Raw genomic sequence first — 20,390 nt, forward strand, 5'->3', positions numbered from 1 at the left:
CAAGCTCATAGTTTGATAACGATTGTGTTACTTGAGATTCCTATACCTCAATTTTCATCTTGGTGGCTAGAGCACATGCATAGCAAGAGACTTTGATAAAGAAAAGTCTATATTGATATATCGGTGATAAAAGAAGTAGTGTATTACACTCAAAAAATCTTGACCCTAAGTTCAAAGAGTAATAACAAATTGTAAGTAGTACATGTCAAAGGTCTATATTACCCATCATAGAGGATATGATTGAGCATATGACTAGCCCATGACCATTTTAGTAATAGACAACTACATGGACTTTGATGATAAGCCCTTTTATCACACAACGACCATTTTCAAGTCCTTCTACATTCTTCTAGTTCACATTACTTCCATTTTCTCTAATCTCTCCGATTCCTATTCCATTTGCTTAGCAATATCCATATGCATGATAACCCTCATTTGTGAGGTTGTCCCATGAGAGCGACAATAGTTGTGAACACTATAGGAGTAGGGAGAGTGAGGAAGCAAAGGATGCCTAAGGGCTATTTTGGGGGTGTGTGGATAGCTCTTTAGTATACCACCATCTCCTTAGAAAAATAAAACATAAGTTTGTTGAGTGACGTGGATGCATGTTGGAGAAGAGGTATGTGAAGGAGACTATGAGCTATTTTCATTCTATAATATACACAAATTATAACAATTTTTTTTGATCCTCAAACAAAAAAATCCAATATTGTTGAAGGAAATGCTTAAGATTATACAAAAGAGGTTTCCTAATAAAAAGATCCAAGGTTTCAAGCCAAATGAGCAAGAAGTAATGTAATATCCCCACTTATGTGTATGAATGGGACTTAGATGGGGGATTAACCTAAAGGTAAATATTTTAAAAATTTAAAGCTTACCTTTGACTCCCACTACTAGTAGTATCATAGTGCCACCATGCAAATGAACATGCTTTTGTTGATGTCATTTTCCCTCCACTCGAGATCCAAAAATGAAAGCCATGCTATTGAACACCTATCTGAGTTGCAAGAGGAGCCTCAACATTTGATGAAGATGAGAAGGATGTTGAGAAATAAGCCAAAGCCTAAGTCATAGTCTAAGCCTTATCATATTGTTGTATGTAAAGTGTCCTTAAGTTTGGGATATCTATCTTTGAGGATACCATTTTTTAGTGTGGGTAGACTGTTGGAGGAATGGTTGGAGAATAATGGAGGAGAAGTTGACATTGAGCTCCTAATCTGTGCTTGTTCCATCTTTGTCTTCCTCTATTTGAAGTTTTATTATGGTATCAGAGCCATCTCATATTCTACAAGATCTTTCAATGCAAGGAGGCAATGAAGAAAGTGCAGAAAATTGCTACCAGCCATACACTGGGCTCTCCACAGCTAGAGGTGGAAGATGCATCTCTTTGCTATGTTGTGAAGTATAGTTCATTGTTCCAGGCAAGGCACCTGATATCAGCCATGCAGCCTCATTACCAGATGAACAGAAATGAGCAAAGGCAAGCCCGTTATTGACAAGTTCTGACAGATTTGGCAATGACATTGACAATGTCATTGTCTTCTTCTGAAGCACATCAACACTGGTATATCCTTCTCTAGAACTTGATCTAGCTCAACATACTAGATGAACCTATCTGTTGTTGTTGCCTCCCAGGATAAAAGATAGAGTTACTCTGCAGAAAGAGGTACTGGATCTGCAGCCATGGCCTGGTTCACTTTCTCAACAAACTCATGTGACGTTCTATACATTAAACAGTTGGGAAATGAACAGAAAAACTTGTTTGAAGGATGGTCTGCACAGACCACTATTTTCCCCATTGCAAGTGCTTCTGCAGTAGTTGTGCACACAACATCATTGGTGCTCGGATTGATGAAAACCTTATAGCTATGAAGAGACATGTCTACATGATCTCTTCCTTGATGAAAGTTGATACTTAGACCAAGTTTTTTAGCCACAGCTTTTACTTCAAGAGAGTCTTCACCATTGCCATAAACATCCATGCTGAGACTTTGGAGCTCTTGCCAGGAGCAGCCACAGGCTGTTCCTCTAGGCACGTGGCAGGCGTTTCATAGGCCATGACAATGGCGGGTCTAGGTGAGTACATGGGAAGCTTTTAGAAGCCGCATCAAGAGAGAATCTACCCTCTGAAGGATAAAGATCGCGTGCGCATTACTCAGGAGGAAGAAAACCCAACGGTGCCACGGAATTGACAGTCATATTCATCATTTGCAATTGTTTTCTCGAGAATAGTAATAGACGATGCCCGGATACCCTTCAGTTGTCTGGTGCTTTGGAAATGTAAAGTGGATCCAAGTCGCCGATGCACCAACCCAGTAAGAAAAGTCGCAGCAGGTTGAGGACCAAAGCACATGCCAGTAGCAGTTTGAGGATAGTTCCTGGAGCTGCCCTGGTGGTGAGAGCAGGGGAGAGGAGAGACTCCATAGGGCCTTTGACAGATCAAGATTTTGTAGCCTTTTTTCAAGAGAGCAAAGGTGGGACTTAAGGCAGGAGGCTTTTTTGTGGTAAAGGAGAATGTAGCTCAAAACAGTTTTGTTGTTGACAAGGAAGACAGCAGTGTGACAAGATCTAAAGCATTGTTTTGAAGATCCTTTGAGGAAGCAGGCCTGCATTTGTTTAAGACTAAGTTGCAGAAAGGATTCCCAAAGGAGCTATTTGCTGTGAGGATGTACGTTTTAATTATGCAGCCCCTCGAATCAAATCCTCTTGCTCACCAGACTTGAGCCAAAAGAAATTTAAAAATTGCAGGAAAAGTGGTCAACTTTAGACCCATGTTTTGATGCATTTTGGGTCATACAGACATTGTGTGGAATCCAATTTGGATGGTTCTTGCTGGGAACTGAATGTACGACATGTTGGCATCATGGATGGATGTATATGACAATTTTTGGACACATATATGACAGTCATATTGCTGAATACCATTTTTGGACAGATTGTATTGTTGTTTTCTTCTGAATTTGCAGCAGTCATACTATCTGACACGGCGCAGATCACTCAGATCGTGGGAGACAAATTGACCAAAGACAACTATAGTGTTTGGTCTTACAGGATGGAGAATTTTTTGATGGGTAGAGGTCTATGGGACCTCATAACAGGTGATGATGAATGTCCAGAAGTTCTCGAACATCCAACTGAAGAGCAAAAGAAAGCGTACAAGGATTGGACTGGGAAGAACATGAAGGTTTTGCTATTGATCTCCATATGTATTTCAGAAACACTGATTCCTCATATAAAAAAGGCAAGTACTTGTAAGTAGGCATGGGAAATCATAGAAAAAATGTATGGAACATGTACAGAGGCTCGTAAGATACAACTTAAGCAGAGATTACATGGTGCATGGAGAGGCAATCACAGTATCAGTGACTATGTGGTAGAAATCAAGAAAATTTCAGAAGACCTTGCATCCATTAATGCACCTGATGATGATGATGATTTAGTGTCAGTGACACTAAATGGGCTTGGACTAGCTTTCAAATCTTTGGATACCTCTATTTCCATTAGGGGAGGCTCTATGCCTGATTTTGAGGAGCTTATTGGATTGCTACTTACAGAAGAAATCAAGTTGGGATTGAATGCATCTAGCAATGGTAAAAATGCAGGTGGAGATAGTGTTTTCTATCACTAGAGAGGTCGTGGCAACTCATCTAGAGCTAGAGGCTCTTCACTTGGTCGTAGTAATTATGGTTTTTCTCGTGGAAGAGGCAACTTTGGTCGTGGTGACTTCATGCATAGAGGCAAGGGGAGATCTTTCCCTAGAGGTAGAGGATGGTCTAGTCCTTCTTCACAAAGAGATGTCACTTGTCATTATTGTGGGCAGTTTGGTCACTTTGAGAGGGATTGTTATTAGAAACAAAATGCTATGTCTAGGGGTCGTGGAAGGACCCAATATGGCCACTATGTAGGCACTTATAGTGGTACAGGTTATGGACCTAGAGGTGGATTGCCTAGAGGTCACCTATTTGCTATGGAGCATGTGCTTGGGAGCATGACTCATCCTCTTTGTGACAATGACTGGTTTTTGGATTCAGGAGCTACAAACCACATGACTCATCATGTTGAGTGGTTTGATAGCAAGGAGCAAATGCAGAATGATGAATATGTTGCCATTGATGATGATACTTTACACAAAATTACTCATATTGTTAGTGTGCCACTTGTTACTAAAGATGGGATTGAGAACAAGCTCGGTGATGTACTTTATGTGCCCACAATAACTAAGAACCTAGCATCGGTTGAGATCAAGGATTGCAGGTGAGATTCAATAAGTTTGGATGTTTTATTGAAGAGTTCCATAATGGGAGAACTGGCAAGGTGATTGCTCATGGTAGAAAGAAAGGGGGATTGTTTGCTTTGGATGCAAGTACTCCAGTGATTCAAAACTCTATGTATGTTGAGAGAGGACATGGGCAAGATAAGGATGTGGAATTATGGCATAGACGGATTGGTCGTGTTAATTTGCAAAGATTGAAGCAAATGCAATCAAAACAAATAGTCCGTGGCTTACCGCATTTAGGATATGTGAATTTTGATCATGTATGTGAGACTTGTCAATTTGGCAAGCAGTCCAGACTGCCATTTCCAAAGAGGGGGAGAATAAGTAGCTATCCTTTGGAAATAATACACTCAGATATTTGGGGCCCGTGTCAGAATTTTTCCATGAGCGAAAAATGTAGATTCTATATCACCTTCATTGATGATTTTAGTAGGATGACTTGGGTGTACTTTATGCAGCATAAAAGTGAAGCATTTGAAAAGTTCTTGGAATTTAAATCTATGGGCTAAAAAGCAGTTTGGATGCTACATAAAATGTTTCAGGTCAGATAATGGTGGAGAGTACATGTCATATGAGTTTTGTGACTTCTTGAGAGATCATGGTATCAAAAGGCAATTGATATGCCGGTATACACCTCAGCAAAAATGGTGTGGTTGAAAGGAAGAATCGGATTATTGCAGAGGTTGCAAGGGCAATGATGAATCAAATGAACATGCCATTTTCATATTGGGCAGAAGCAGTGCATACTGCAATTGACATTATGAATAGAACACCTACAGCCTTGATTCATAATATGTCACCATATGAGAGAATGTATGGCATGAAACCCACTGTTGCATATCTTAGAGTCTTTGGATGTGTCTGTTATGTTCATGTTTCAGATGATTTGAGAAAGAAGATGGAACCTAAGGCTATAAAATGCATTTTCCTTGGATATCCTGATGAAAAGAAGGGATACAAATGCTATGATCCGGTGAGTAAGGAAGTATACATAAGCAGAGATGTCAAATTCAGTGAATATGAATCATGGTACAAGCCCAAAATTGCAGTGGATGTTGATTCCTATGAAAGTAATGATGATAATGGCTATGGAAGGAAAATTTCAGCAAAGAGCAAGGCTGAAAATTAGCATGTGGAAGATGCTTCATGACCTCAAGAGAATGTGGAAAGCAGTGGCAGCTACAGTCCATGGAGTGGTAGATTGAGAAATGCACAAAGGAGTGCAGAAGTTGCAAAAGGTAAGAGACCAATGACTGAAAGTTCTAAAGATGAATCTATAGATGATGAGTATGGCATTTCGCATGTTAAAACACCTGGCACTAGAAGTGGAGGAAAGTATGTGCCACCACATGCTAGATCAGATGAGACACACGGTAGTGTACCTCAATTGAGAAGGTCAGAAAGGGTAAGGTATCCAGTTGATAGATTGACTTATAATGGGTTCATGAAGATGCATTAAGCATACATGGTTTCTTATGTACAACGTGTGGAGCCTACTTGCTTTGAAGAAGCAGTAGAGAGCAAAGAGTGGAGACAAGCAATGGATGAAGAGATGGATGCACTAAGGAAAAACAAGACTTGGGATTTGGTGAAACTACCTTATGGCAAGAAATCCATTGGATGTAAATGGGTTTATAGGGTCAAATGTAAGTCGGATGGTTCTCTTGAAAGGTATAAAGCAAGGCCCAGTTGCAAAAGGATATGCACAAACTTATGGTTTGTACTATGAAGAAACATTCAGTCCAGTAACTAAAATGACGACAGTGAGATCGGTAATTGCTTTGGCTTCTATCTATGGTTGAAGGCTTTATCAAATGGATGTGAAAAATGCATTTTTGAATGGCAACTTAGAAGAGAAAGTGTACATGGATCAACCAGAGGGCTATGTGGATCCAAAATACCCACATTATGTATGCAGGTTGAAGAAGGCTTTATATGGACTGAAGCAAGCACCAAGAGCATGGTGTGATAGAATCAACAAATTCTTATGCAGTATGGGATTTCAGTAGAGCAAAGCTGATTATTCACTTTATGTGAGGCATACGGAAGATGGTATGGTTGTTGTGGTCATCTATGTTGATGATCTCATTATTAGAGGTACACTTGAGAAGGAGATTATTGAAGTCAAGCATGCATCACATAAAGAGTTTGATATAAAGGACCTTGGTTTGTTGAGATACTTCTTGGGTATTGAGGTTATTGACACACCTCATGGTATATGGCTGATACAAAGGCAATATGCATTGGAGATGTTGGAAAAATATGGCATGACAGGATGCAAACCGGTTGATACACCATTGGATCAAAATGCTAAGTTGACGGATGATGGATCTTATGTTGAGGATGTTACTATGTTCAGAAAGATGGTTGGTAGTCTTATCTACTTGACCATTACAAGACTAGACTTGAGTTACGCTGTTGGATTGATAAGTCAGCTTATGCAGAAACCATGCAAATCACATTTGGATGTAGTGAGAAGAGTTCTTAGATATGTGAAGAAGACAGCTGGATTTGGCCTGTTTTATGAAAAAGGAATCAAGCCTACATTGTTTGGATACTCAGATGCAGACTGGGCAGGTAGCTCTATGGATAGAAGATCTACTAGTGGCTATGCATTCTTGTTTGGATCAGCCATGGTAAGTTGGAGTAGTAAGAAGCAACCTACAGTTGCTCTATCAAGCACTGAAGCAGAGTATAGAGGCATTGCATTGGCAGCATGTGAGCAGACATGGCTGAGATTGATCCTATATGACATGGGGATAGAGATTGATGGTGGAGTCATTATGTATTGTGACAATGTTAGTAGCATTATGTTGGCAAAGAACCTAGTCTACCATGCAAGAACAAAACACATAGAAGTGCACTATCATTTCATTAGAGAAAAATTCATTGATGGAGAGATTGAATTGGTCCATGTGAAAACAAATGACCAAGTTGCTGATATCTTTACCAAAGCATTAGGTAAACATAAGTTTGAATACTTCAAGAGTGCACTTGGAGTATTACCTTTGCAAGCTCATTCTGAGCTTGAGGGGGAGTGTTGAGAAATAAGCCAAAGTCTAAGGCATAGTCTAAGCCTTATCATATTGTTGTATGTAAAGTGTCCTTAAGTTTGGGGTATCTATATTTGAGGATACCATTTTTTAGTGTGGGTAGACTGTTGGAGGAATGGTTGGAGAATAATGGAGGAGAAGTTGACATTGAGCTCCTAATCTATGCTTGTTCCATCTTTGTCTTCCTCTATTTGAAGTTTTATTAAAGGAGAGACTTGACAATGAAAATGCAAGAAAGAGAGCATTCATTGATTTTAATAAGGGAGAGGAGGGGTGGAAATACCACCTCTAAGGCTATATAATAGCCTTAGTGTTATAAGGCATGAGGTTCATGTTTTGCCAAGCCAATGTGCTATTGAAATAGAATGAGAGAGAGAGATAGATAGAGAGGGAAGTAGAGAGAGAGATAGAGAGAGAGAGTAGAGCTTTAAAATTGTAGATTTTATACTAATAATGGTAGAATTTTCTTGATAATAAGATAGCAAAAGCATAGAATGAGTGATAGTCCAACCATGTTAATGGGACGAAAACAATACGACTAAAGCGAGGTAAATCACGAAATACAAAATTATCAAATCTCAACCTTCTTGTAAACAAGTATCTATAGATAATAGATTCATAAAATATAGTGCAACATTGACCTAGATTTTCTATTGAAGAGCATTTCGATTCAAGTTTATTAAATACAACAAAAAATGCCTAAATGTCTCAAGCTTGCCATCCACCATTGGCACTAGGGTACTTCATTATTTCCATCTAGCTGGTTTGTTTAAGATGTTGGTATGGTTGACATTGTATTGATATTCATATGATTTCATCAAGCATTAGTTAATATCCAATATGCTAAAGCTTGATCATATGGACAATTCTCTATTGAGTACTAAGGAACATATAATCCCATGCAGATATCTAAGTTTGTGCTTAATTGTTGTGTACCCTACTCTTTAAAAAACCCATGATGCTAAATATTATGTCATCCTCCATGTATCATAAAATCATTGCATGAGCCAAAAATATTCAAACATGTGATGTTGGAGAACTTGGCTTGTGCTCATCATCTTGTTTTAGAATCGGGCAATAGCACTTGATTTTGTAGGGTTTGTAAGCTCATTGAACTGATGCCACATAGTATCTCTAAAGCATTGAGATTGCTCTTAAAGTGCATTCCCATCTTCTATTAGGATGGTTTCTTTTCACTCATGTACTTATATAACTTTTCCAAATCAATATTTAAGGACATGGACTCTTTTCTTGGAATTTGCTTGAAGAACATGGATGCCTTATTTTTTGTGATTCCAAAATTGTGGATAAACTATTGACATTGCCTCCAATAGTTTATCTCTTGGGAATCCATGGCTACTTGATCCCAAACCAATACTAGAAATTTTCCCAATTCTCCATAGTCTCCAAATCAAATTTCCATGGTTTCCTACTCCCAAATATGGATAAAGGGACATGTGCTTTGATGGATTGAGCAGGACATGGAAAAAGCAATTGTAGCCCATGACAAAGGCATGTCCATGTGTGAGAGTGGAAGATAATTTGGTATGATTGCACATTAAGCAAGGAAGAATATTTTCACAAATGGCATTCTAGGATAGCATTGGTGGGATACCTTTGGCTATAGTCACCCACATCTCACATCTAGGGTGATGGAGTGTTTAGATAAATCAAGAATGCAAAGAGGGCAGAGAGGTGGAGCATTAGCAAGGAAAAATGTAAAATGAAGGAACAAAGAGGGAAGAATCATCACTACAAGATATAGGCCTCATACCGATGTTCAAAGCGACAAAAATGTTCACTAAAAAAATTGCCCCCGTCATTGCTAAACATGTCAGTATTAGTGACGCTTTAGAACCGTTACTATTTGCATTGCTAGTGACAAATAGAGAAGTTGATAGTGACGATTTGCGACTCAAATAGTGACACGTGCATAAATTTGCGACACTAATAATGATGATTACATAGAAATTTTTTAATGGTAGGGCAGTAACCCTGCCACATGTCGCACTGTGTTGTATTTGGGCTATACAAAAGGGTTACATTAATGTAATATTTCCACATAATAAAAGTTGGTTAGTTTAAAAGTTAGTTAGTCAATTAATAAGTTAGTAAGATTACTAACTAAAGACTAACTAAGGTAAAAACTAACTAACATTAATTATTAATAATTTTTATTTAATTTAAAATATTTTATTTAGAAAAATCAAGAGTCGTAAATTCGATATTTTTCTCAGATTGGCAAGGACCATAGCCACCCTTCACGTAAATTACAACGTGAATGAGACTTATGAGTTATATTAATCACTAGGTTAATGTGTATAGTTTGGATGGTCCAAAAATAATAGATTTTGGGCAAAAGTAGTATATTTTAGATATTTTAGATATTATCCTTTAAAAAAAAAGATATGGAGATTTTTAAAACTGGATGTCATTTAAAAGAAAAGACAAGTGATATTTTAGTTAGTTTGGAGATTTTATAAAAAGAAAAGAATAAAGAGAGGATTTGCAAAATCGCGCGCGCCGCGATTGCAGTACACAGGCAGTGGACATCACTTTGAACAAAGAAAAGAAGAAGGAGTGGACTAAGAGCTTTCTATCCAAGTGTCTTTATGATCTGAGCATCAGATCACTGATCTTTCCAAGATCCCTCTCCACAAAGAGCTCCACTTCTCAACCATAAGCCCTCTTCTCTAATTCACTATAAATATGAGGCATTGGAGAGGCATAAGAAAGCATAAGGAGACCCTGAAAGGCTGCAAGAGAGAGAGAGAGAGAGAGAGAGAGAGAGAGAGAGAGAGAGAGAGAGAGAGAGAGAGAGAGAGAGAGAGAGAGAGAGAGTATAGAAAAGCATAAGGAGACCCCGAGAGGCTGCAAGAGAGAGGTAGAGAGAAGGATACCCCTCCAAGAGATTGTGAGGAAGAGCTTGAAAGAGAGCTTGAGAGAGAGAGAGAGAGAATAGCTTGAAAGAGAGCTTGAAAGAGAGAGAGAGAAGAGTCACCTCGAGAGGCTACAATGAAGAGAATTAGATCAATTCCCTCTATCTCGATCCTCGACTTAACCATCTTCTCTTACGCTCTCCCATCTTGAATCTATTCTAGCTTCTTAATCTCTTGAGTCTACCTGTGGTTGATGGCCTCCAAGTGAAGAATGTCGGGTGCGGATAACAATCTTGCAAACCAGCAACAAGGCTTTGGGCAAAGGCATCACTGTCAATCCAACTGCAGTTCCAGTCGTAAGTAATGTATTTTCAAATTGATAGATGCTTGCTTTGATTCTTGTATGAGATACGTTAGGCCCCATACTACGATGCACGAGTATAGGTCATGAAAAACGATAAATTTCATCTCACCTACTCGAAAGAGGGAGTTTGTGAAGTGCATATATCAAGGGAAGATAATTGCACCTAGTTATATATGACTTATTTGCTAGTAGAGCAATTACAAGGAAAAATTAGTCAAGCGTTATGAATGGCATAGTCGTCAAAAGAACAACATTAAAAGATTGTGCATACAAGTGCTAGATTAAAGTATAGTCAAGGGTTGCAAATAGCATAATTACTAAAAGAATTTGACATTGAGAATCATGAATAGAAAGTACTAGTTTAAAGTTTAGATAATTCAAAAGTACTTAGCCTAAGAGCCCAAATATTAAGAAAAACTAGATTCTAGCTCAATGCAAGGCCTATTGTAGTCTAGTTACTTGAGATCATCTCGCACTTATCTTATTAAGTACTCACACGTTATGCCTATAACATGTTTGATATATGAGGATAATTTTCTAGTTGTCTCATGACTTGATTAAGAGCTAGTACAAGAAATTGATCATAAGGGTTAAAACTAGGATGTCTTGAGTTCCGCCGGATAACGATGACTTTTGCCAATCCAAATCCAGGGTTGGGTTATCAATCAAGGTAAGTGACCTATAGAACTTACATCATGAATATTTTTTGAACCCTTAACATATGCCCTAGCCTAAGGAAGGGAGTGTTAAGATCATGTTTGCATAGTATTGCTCTTAGATCCCAAGGGGAAGAGCAAATATACGATGGAAATGTTATATCATCTATTCTTGCATTGGTAGGCAAGAATGCAATTGGTTTTGTTGATTGATCGTACAACATCCTAAATGCTTTTATATTCAACTAGTTGTTAGTTGTTGTTTGGATGATTATTCCAAGTGCTTATGATTTATGGTAAATGCATGGCAAGGGTCTGTGATGACAAGTTGCCATGGGAATAAAGGAATGTTTTCTTGGAAAATGATATTAGGTTGAATGCCTTGTTTGTGCTTGATTCTTAAAGGATTTAATTAAGGAAGGATATATTGCACGGGTGGATCACCTCTATGATTGCGCTGCGTATTAACCCGAGAGGGCACTGCTCGATTCATGGGCCGAAGGTCGAGTGGTGAAAAGGCCAACCACGGGAATGATGTTTCGCTCCTAGATAGCTTGCGGGTCAGTTGGACCTCTGGACACCCCTTGCTAGGTCTAGAATGGAGTTGAAGACCTCCGTGGCCCCCAACATCTGGGCATGTTGGGAGATCCTATTCTAGATAAAGGATTGAGTTTGTGGTGCCATGTGAATTGGACCAGTTACTTCTGCAGGGCAAAAGGGATACTTCTGTTGGACAGAAGCGATACATAATTTCTCCTGTATGGGCGGGAGACAAAGATTAACTTGAATATAAGTTAATGAACTTGTTTGAATTTATTTGTCAATAGATTGCTTTGCTCTGTTTTCATGACTGTGCTATAAGCTATGCGAACGAACCATGTTCCCTAAAATTCTTAATTAATGAAGCTGATTTTAAGTGTCACACATAAATGTGGTAGGACCTAATTAGAAAACTAAAGCTATTAAGGGAAGTAGGTGGGCGGAACCCTCGACGGGTCCGTCCTATGGCAGGGTGGTCCCGGTTAGCTGGGAGGCTTCTCACAAGTTTTTATCGTCATTCGACCTTTAGTTATTGACAGGATAGAAACCAATTCGTGCCGTTTTAGGGGACCGGAATGGGACTATGCCCTATGGGGAGAGAGGTTGAACAGCGCATCCCTCTCGTTTCCCATTCTCTTTGAACCAAGTGCGGCATGGGTCTACTTCGGATTGGGTATCTCTGTGTAAAGTAGGATATCCAAAACCTGATGCTAGAATGCTAATAGGAGACCTTGACAACTAGGAACCCGAATTTTAGGTCGATCCTAGTGGGTTCGGTCGTGAACGTTCTGTTGCGAGGCGGATTCAGGAAACCTAGGCGACAAAACTCAGAACATTCCCTGGGAGTGTTGAGCAGCAACGCTTAGATTTGTTTCTCGATAGACTGCTAAAAGAGTGCCTGGAAAGCCGATGGGCGGGCACCTCACAATTAAGATATACAATGGTCATTAAAATGAGGGAAAAGTATACTTGAATCCACAACTAGACTTATACATAAAATAAATATAAGATCGCTTAATGAAAGCGCTCATGGAATCATGGCAAGATACAAAGGATGATAATAACACAGTGCATAGAAAATGCCTACATAAATCACATGACCAAAAAAGAAGAGGATGTGTGCTCCACGAATCCAAGCACAAGCTATAGATCCTTACCATCTGAAAGCTTGTCTCACTGCAAAGGAGCATCAAATGAACTTTGTAAAAAAAAGAAATAACTACACATAAGTCCACCATATAATAATGCATTTTACATTAGGAAAAAAATGGACTCACAAATGGGCCCTTAAAAATAATATAGTTTAAGATGTGGGTCTTTTGGATTGTCCAATAGAAAGGCTAGTTATTGACATCCATGGAGGGTGAATCTTCTCTCTCCAAATCTTGGATTTTCTATTAAAAAAATGGGTAATGGGGGATTTAAAAAAAGGGAGAATGAATATTACACAAAATTTGAGTTTCTCTCACATCGTACTTTCCCCCTTTTTTTGGAGAATTTTTAATTTCAAATTTTTTCCCTCTCACGAAATCAGTTTGACCAAAAAGTTGAGCAACAGACCACTTTCCCTCTCTTCTCTATACTTAAGAATTTTTGTCTCCATTGAAGCTCCCTACTAAGAGTAATTAGGGGTTTGAGCGTTTTGCTTACCTTTGCACTTTCTTCTCCATGCAGCTCCAGATTTTGGGCAAAACATAAGTGCCCATCTCTCTTTGCATTTTCTCTTGTTTGCTATTTTTTCAATAGGGTTTGATGTTGTTTCTTACAGTTATTGTTGTTTTATTGCAGAGGTTGTTTGGGGTAGGAGACAGAGGTGCTCATATATATCTCTCTCTCTCTCTCTCTCTCTCTCTCTCTCTCTCTCTCTCTCTCTCTCTCTCTCTCCTTTCTTTCCCCCCTCTCTCTATGTGTTGTTTCTCTTTTATGTTGTGTTTTCAATAGAATTTGATGTTGGTTCTAATTGTTGTTTTCTTGTAGAGTTTATTTGGAGCAAGAGGCAAAGGTGTTAATCCCTCTCTCTGTTTGGTTTTTTTTTTTTGCTAATATCTTTTCAATACAACATAATGTTAGTTCTAACCCTTGTTGTTGTTTTATTGCAGAGATCATTTTGGGTGATATTGCATAAGTGCTAATATCTGTCTCCCTTTCTCTTTCTCTCTCTGTGTTTCCTCTTTTCTATTGTTTTTTTAGTATACCTTCATGTAAATACTTACTCTTGCTATTGTCTTTTGCAGATATCAATTTGGGCAAGACTGGATAAGTGCTCATTTATTTCTCTCTCCCGCATACTCACACACACTCTTTTTCTTCCTCTCTGCATTATCCCTTTTCTACTATCTTTACAATAGGGTTTGATGCTAGTTCTGACTTAAGGATCAATTGTTGTTGTAACACTTAACACAAGATAGAGCAGAGATTCTATAGGTCAATTTACAAGTAAATCTGCCATATTTTGTGGTGCCAAAATTTATTCATGTAATTAGTGACTTTTATGTTTGATGGGATTGATGTTTCCTTATGTCCATCATTTGTAATGGGTTTTGATTAGCAAGGATTCAATCTTATATTAAACAGTAGATCAACTTATAGGTAAATTGACCTTGTTTTGTATTGCTTCTATTCATGTAGTTATCTAGATATTTTTTGCTAAATGGGATTCATGCAAGTATTTTTGTTAAAATGGATTCATGCAGGTGTTTTTTTGTATATGTAGGTATTGTACAAGGTTTAGGTGAAGCATATGATTCTTGATCGACTATTTTGATGTGGTGAGTGATTCCTTTATGCTGGATGATATGGATCTGCTAGAAGTCGATGGTTCAAAAATCCTCTGCTTCATTAGTCATATGTGTCTATTTGGATCTCCATGCCAATTGACAATGATCCATGAAACTCTTGTATCATATCATCCATATAACACACAATGTGTTGAGTCTTAGAATATCTCAGGTGTCAATCCAATGTGCCTATTAAGATTTGCATGCCATGTGGCTGCTATCCTTGTAACAACTACTCTATAATACCCACATTTTATACAATGTATTGAGTAAAATTAGACTCCTCTTCATTATAATAAAATTTATTTTGGCAAAATTGTTTGAGTATTCTTGTGCTATTCTTTTCATTTTATTTCATGTAAATGATATGATCAAAGTGATACCTTGAAATTGAATCTATATTTTGTGTCGATGTATATATCCATATGCGTTTCGATATCGATGTTTATGTCTATTTACAAAAGTGTAAACATCTCTTAATGCCATGTTGATTTGTATGGCATATTGGTGATTACTAGACATGCTTAAAATGCTTATTATTTAGGGGTTAATACATGCTTCTTTACATCTAATGCATCGGTTATAATGCCTGAGAGAAGAACAAACATTCTCTTGATAGAAGTACGTAACAAAAAAGATGAAGAAGGGAATTGGATCACTGATACGTATCATTGCTCGCCTTGGATACATATGCGTCCAGTATGAAGGGACCTTTCACGGTGAAAGCATCTACAATTGCAGATGTATCAAAGCACTAGAAGGGTAAAATTTTAGCTCTGAGACAAAGGAATGTTAATTCTCACCTTGTAACAGAGGTGTTTGTATAACATGTATTCATGCAAAAACAAATACATATTGTGCTCACTATGCTCTTTCAACGAAACATTGCAAACAATAAGTATTTGCAACTCATTGAGAATGAGAAATTTCATGATACCTATGTAATAACTTGTCTTGTATTTACACAAGTATACCCTTCCGATTGATGTGAGTGGCAAAATGTTGAGAGTTTCATTGGTTCTTTTAAGTGTTACCACCTCGAAATTGGTAGATTGCTCTTTGAGGGATGTATAGCTAAGCAGCTCACAAAGGACCTTGTTTTTTTCTATGAATCCAAGTACATATTGCCCAAGGGGAGTCGAGAATATGGAACCCTTGAGTCTATGCACATACCGAATCTCAATAGCATAGAATGACCATTGTGTAGTAGCGACATTCTGCACATGTGTAGCACAAAATTTTTAGCAAACATATTGAATTCTATGAAGGCACTGACTCAAAGAATGTACATCTAAGCTTGTTCGTAACAATTGTAATTTTTGCACACATGTTTAAGGAATGTAAGGGTTTGAGACGTACCAAAAGCACGTACGTCATAAAAAGTGCATTAGAGGATTATGTAACAAGAATTCTAGGCAAAACTTGGACAGAAAAAATAACCCACAGTCCTGACACAGTGGAGTGTCGAGTCACAACAAGGGACATGGCTTTCAGGTCAAATTTTTCTCTCTTAGTTGACTATTATCTTACTTTGGGATGAATCGGCTAACTTTCCTTTCCAATTACAAGTACTTTGTCACACGACAGACTTTATATACCTAGTGTTCAAGTATCGTAGATGGAGGATGCTCAAGGGTAAATGGTTGTGCCTTGATCAAGACATGCGTGAAAGTGCAACTATGGATGTTATTGTCATTTGTGAGGGCCGTGAGCCCCAAGTGTTGCAAATGGAGGATGATTGGCCCTTGAGTATAATGTGCCAAGAAATTACAATGTTAATGTAGAATCCACATATTAGCTTCTATTTTAAACTAGATGGCAGGAAAATTTGAAGCCAAGCTGAGGATACTGTTACTAATGGAAAGTGTGTGGCTCCATATATTTTAGAAATTGTAGAGTCTCCCAAAAAATACCAACACCACAAGTTGTAATATCCAACACCTACAAATTTTTGGATTTTTTTGGACAATAGAATATTGTCGCTTGCAAACTTGCAATATATAAAAATTATGGTACTTATATAAAATTATCCATGTGTTATACACTTTCCACATCAACACATTTACATATGCATGTAAACTTTACAAAGATGTAAGTAAAGCCATAACTAAATATCGTATGTGAATAGCCCTTAATGGTTCAAAACTTAAGGTTTTTAAGGTAGAACTAGTTTAGTTCTTGTTTCATTGTTTCATTTCACACTTTCTCTCTTCATCTCTTTATATCCACCACATCCGTCCTACTTGCTATGATGGATGCTCGTGCACACTTTGATGAGTGGATCCACGAGACTATCTTTGCCAACCAGAGAGACGAGATATTCCAGGTTTTCTCTAAGAATTTCAGCCTTGAAAGTGTGCTCTCATCGCTGGATCCCCCCCTTCAGGTTTTGGAAGACTTTGTGAGTACCATTGCTACCTGCACATACTCCATCGAGGGATCTGACATGACTTGGGTGCCTCTGGATTAGCTCATGGTATTTCAGGCAGGGAAGAATCATCAAAAAGTGACGAATAGGTGTCTGGCCCCCATGTGGATCCTTCGCATAGAGTATGCACTGTTTCCATGGGCAGTGTACCAGGTACATCACCTTTGGATCTCATGGAGTGTGATTGCACATTGCAATTTACCTCTTTGCATTGGATACACCCCTAGAGGAGGAGAACGATGAAGATACAGCTCCATAGGTTGTTGCTATCACATATACGGGAGAAGAATGAATTGAAAGCTCATAAATGTTGAAGAGGAACATCGGGTGGTGGCAAAGCAAGGGCTGGCTCTCATGGTGCCATCTTCTTCAGAACATCCACAAGTTGACAAGCCCAACCTTGCCTCCTTGATGCCCAATGAAGTAGATGGTATACAATACTTGCTTCTATCAGATGTATTGTAATACTTGGAAATGAAGGAAAAAGAGTTGTTTTCCATCCTAGTTAGGGATTTGATGGAAGACCTGATCGATTATGATTACATGGATGTGCATCCGATGATGGCAGAGATTGGAAGATATGATGACACAAGCTTAGATACAATGAGTGCCATCATAGTAGCATAGGAGCATGTTACCTTGGTTGAAGAAGATTACATTTTGCCGGATGCTGAATTTGAAGCACTACAGCATGATTTGTTTAGACCAAGGCCCGAGCTTCCTACCAAGGAGTTTGTAGATCTCTCTGCCCAAAGAGATGACTCGCTGACACACAATGAAATGGAGATATAAGAGGATTTGGAGAAGATGAGATTTCTAACTACCATATATTTTTATGCAATGAAACTTGATGGTAGGGTGCGTTGGGTCCCCTGGAGTCCACCGGTGAAATCTTGGCAAAAAATGATGCTTGCAGCTGCCCTGTTCGAAGTCTGGCATCTAGTGGTGCCCTGATCCGAAGTTTGTAGTCTGGCCATCCAGACGCCAAACTTCGGACATGGCAGCTGTAGGCATCATTTTTTGCCAAGATTTCACCGGTGGACTTTGGGGAACCCAACACACCCTACCGTTAAGTTTCATTGCTTTTTGATAACTCTAGATTAGTCGCTAAATATATTGTTTGATTTGACTTTGTCATTCAGGACATATTGTATATAGAGAAGTTTACACCAAGGCAAGGAGGAGCTTGACATGCGGATCGACGGAAGGATTCAGCTCTGAAGGAGTACATTGGCAACCTTGTTGTAGACTTGTGATCTTCCATAAGAAAGTGCTCACCAGGAGGGTAAGAAATAATCATGAAAATTTAAGCTTTGACCAAGTTTGGACCTTTTCGAGCGATACATGTGACATCTAGCTTGGAGAAGGTGGTGTTAATAAAGCAGTCAAAGCTTCTTTACTTGTTTGACCAAATGCATGGTGGAGCAATGTGTGTGCTTGCTACATTAGGTGACCTTGCTAAAGTGTTAGATCCGCTTCTCCTGGAGAAAGAGCTGAAGGGGAAGCACATCATTTTTGAAGCAAAGAAAGAACTTATATTTTCATCGGTAGCTAGCCCCTCCTCTCCACTGATGAAAAAGCCAAGGAATAATTGAGAGTTCTTGTTGGCTATCGACTTTTTGTATCTACCATCGCATGTATTTTTCTTGATGAATATAAGATATTTTACTTTGTTCTTATAAATAAATATTTATTAAATAGATATATGATTCATATAAGTGTGACGATAATGTGTGGTACGTGAATGACACATTCGCATATGTTAACATAATTCAATGCGTAGTAGTGTACTTGCGATTGTGTAAGTGTGACGATAATGTGTGGTACATGAATGACGCATTCGCATACATTAACATAATTCAATGTGTAGTACTGCACTTGCCATTGTGCAGCATAAGCAATAACGTAACTCATATCCGTATGTATTACTACTTTCGATGCGTTCATATGTTAAACAAAAATTAATAGTCGCGCGTTTCAAGAAACAAAACAAAACAACTTTACTCAATTATTTAAATTTAGTACACATTGCATGAGATATTATCTATATATAAATAAATATTTCAATGTGACAAAGTATATAAAATTTTTTGGCCTTCCAAGATGCTATGGTGCTATAACACTCATTAGAAAACCTTGCATCATTAATCTAGTAACCTATGATGGAGTGCCCTTGCCGTGTCGAAGCCGAATGATAAAGTTCATGTCTTTATTTGTGATTGTGACACACTTTGCATAGATGGCCGCAAGCTATGTATCATCAAACAAGTCGATGAGAAACCCCTCTGCAACTATTTGTAGGGCCTCCATAGCTGTAGCAGTCCACCTTCCTGCTGGTGGGCCATCCCGCACTCGCGCCCAAAATCTTCCCATCCCTTTCATCTCTAAGTCTTGCATGACTTCCCAAACAACCTTATGAAAAGAACTTTTCGGGATGAGAAGCTTGTATCTATGTTGGATTCTCCTTATCTCTAGAAGGGCGACAATGTTCGGTTTCCATCTCCTCTTCTTCTGTGGTGGTCCTTGTGCTCTATAGGGAGCACCTGTTGCTGCACTAGAGAAGGCTCTACCTTGTGCTCTAAGTGGCGGGCCTTGGTGTGAGGTCTTCCCGGTGCCGAAACGGCGACATGCTTGCTTGGTGCATGCCATGCAAGCTCGAGGAGGGCAAGATGGAGAAGAGACAAAGGTTGGGGATGTGAAAATGGAGAAAGCACCACATAGACTATATAGAGGCATTAGGAGTAAAGTCTGCAATAATAAATGGCAAAATTTTACATGTTTTTCCTATTAAAATTGATAGTGCTAACAAAAACTATAAGTAAGAATTGAAAATATAGTGAATATGCACAATTAAAGTTGAGAGCAAAGGACAAGTGTAAAATATTAATTCATATTTTAAGGGCGCATACAAGAGTTTTGCATTGGGACATAGTCATATGTCTAATGCACGAGGATAACACAATGCCAAAAAAGATAACATTACAAACTGTATTCATTCCATTGGAATGAATGCATCCTTCATTGCTTGAAGATTTCTTACAAGTTGGAAGTCCTTGGGAGTTACAGTGATGTGCTTTGCATGTATTGCACAATGTTGAGCATCAATCATCAAGTCACTTAAAAAGGAATTTGCAGCACACTGTAGAGTATGAAGACATTCTTTTGTGAAGCGATCAGGTCTATTCTAACCTTGTGCCAAAAACCAGCTCCTGCTTTTTGTGGGGTAGAGGTCTTGCACAATCTCGCGAATAAGTCTCGAGAAGCTTGCCTTCAGAATGATGAGATCAAAAGAGTGTTGATACCTCCTAATTTCTCTCAAGGCCATTGTACTTGGCTTCCATTTGCGTTTCTTGTGGGGATGCTGAGGAGGACCCTTATGAGGGCGGCTTGAGGAATGTGGGTTAGGTTGAGAAGGGG

At 38.6% G+C, this 20,390-nt stretch overlaps 1 pseudogene; it reads right to left on the reverse strand.

Annotated features, from left to right (window-relative positions):
- Nucleotides 1–1,649: 1,649 nt before the first annotated feature.
- On the reverse strand, nt 1,650–1,982 carry LOC148011043 (digalactosyldiacylglycerol synthase 1, chloroplastic pseudogene; annotated as a pseudogene).
- Between the last annotated feature and the right edge of the window lie 18,408 nt (nt 1,983–20,390).

This window comes from Lygodium microphyllum, chromosome 29 (genome assembly GCF_053477565.2).
Source record: "Lygodium microphyllum isolate KBCC chromosome 29, Lygodium_microphyllum_v1.1.10, whole genome shotgun sequence".
Lineage (NCBI taxonomy): Eukaryota > Viridiplantae > Streptophyta > Polypodiopsida > Schizaeales > Lygodiaceae > Lygodium > Lygodium microphyllum.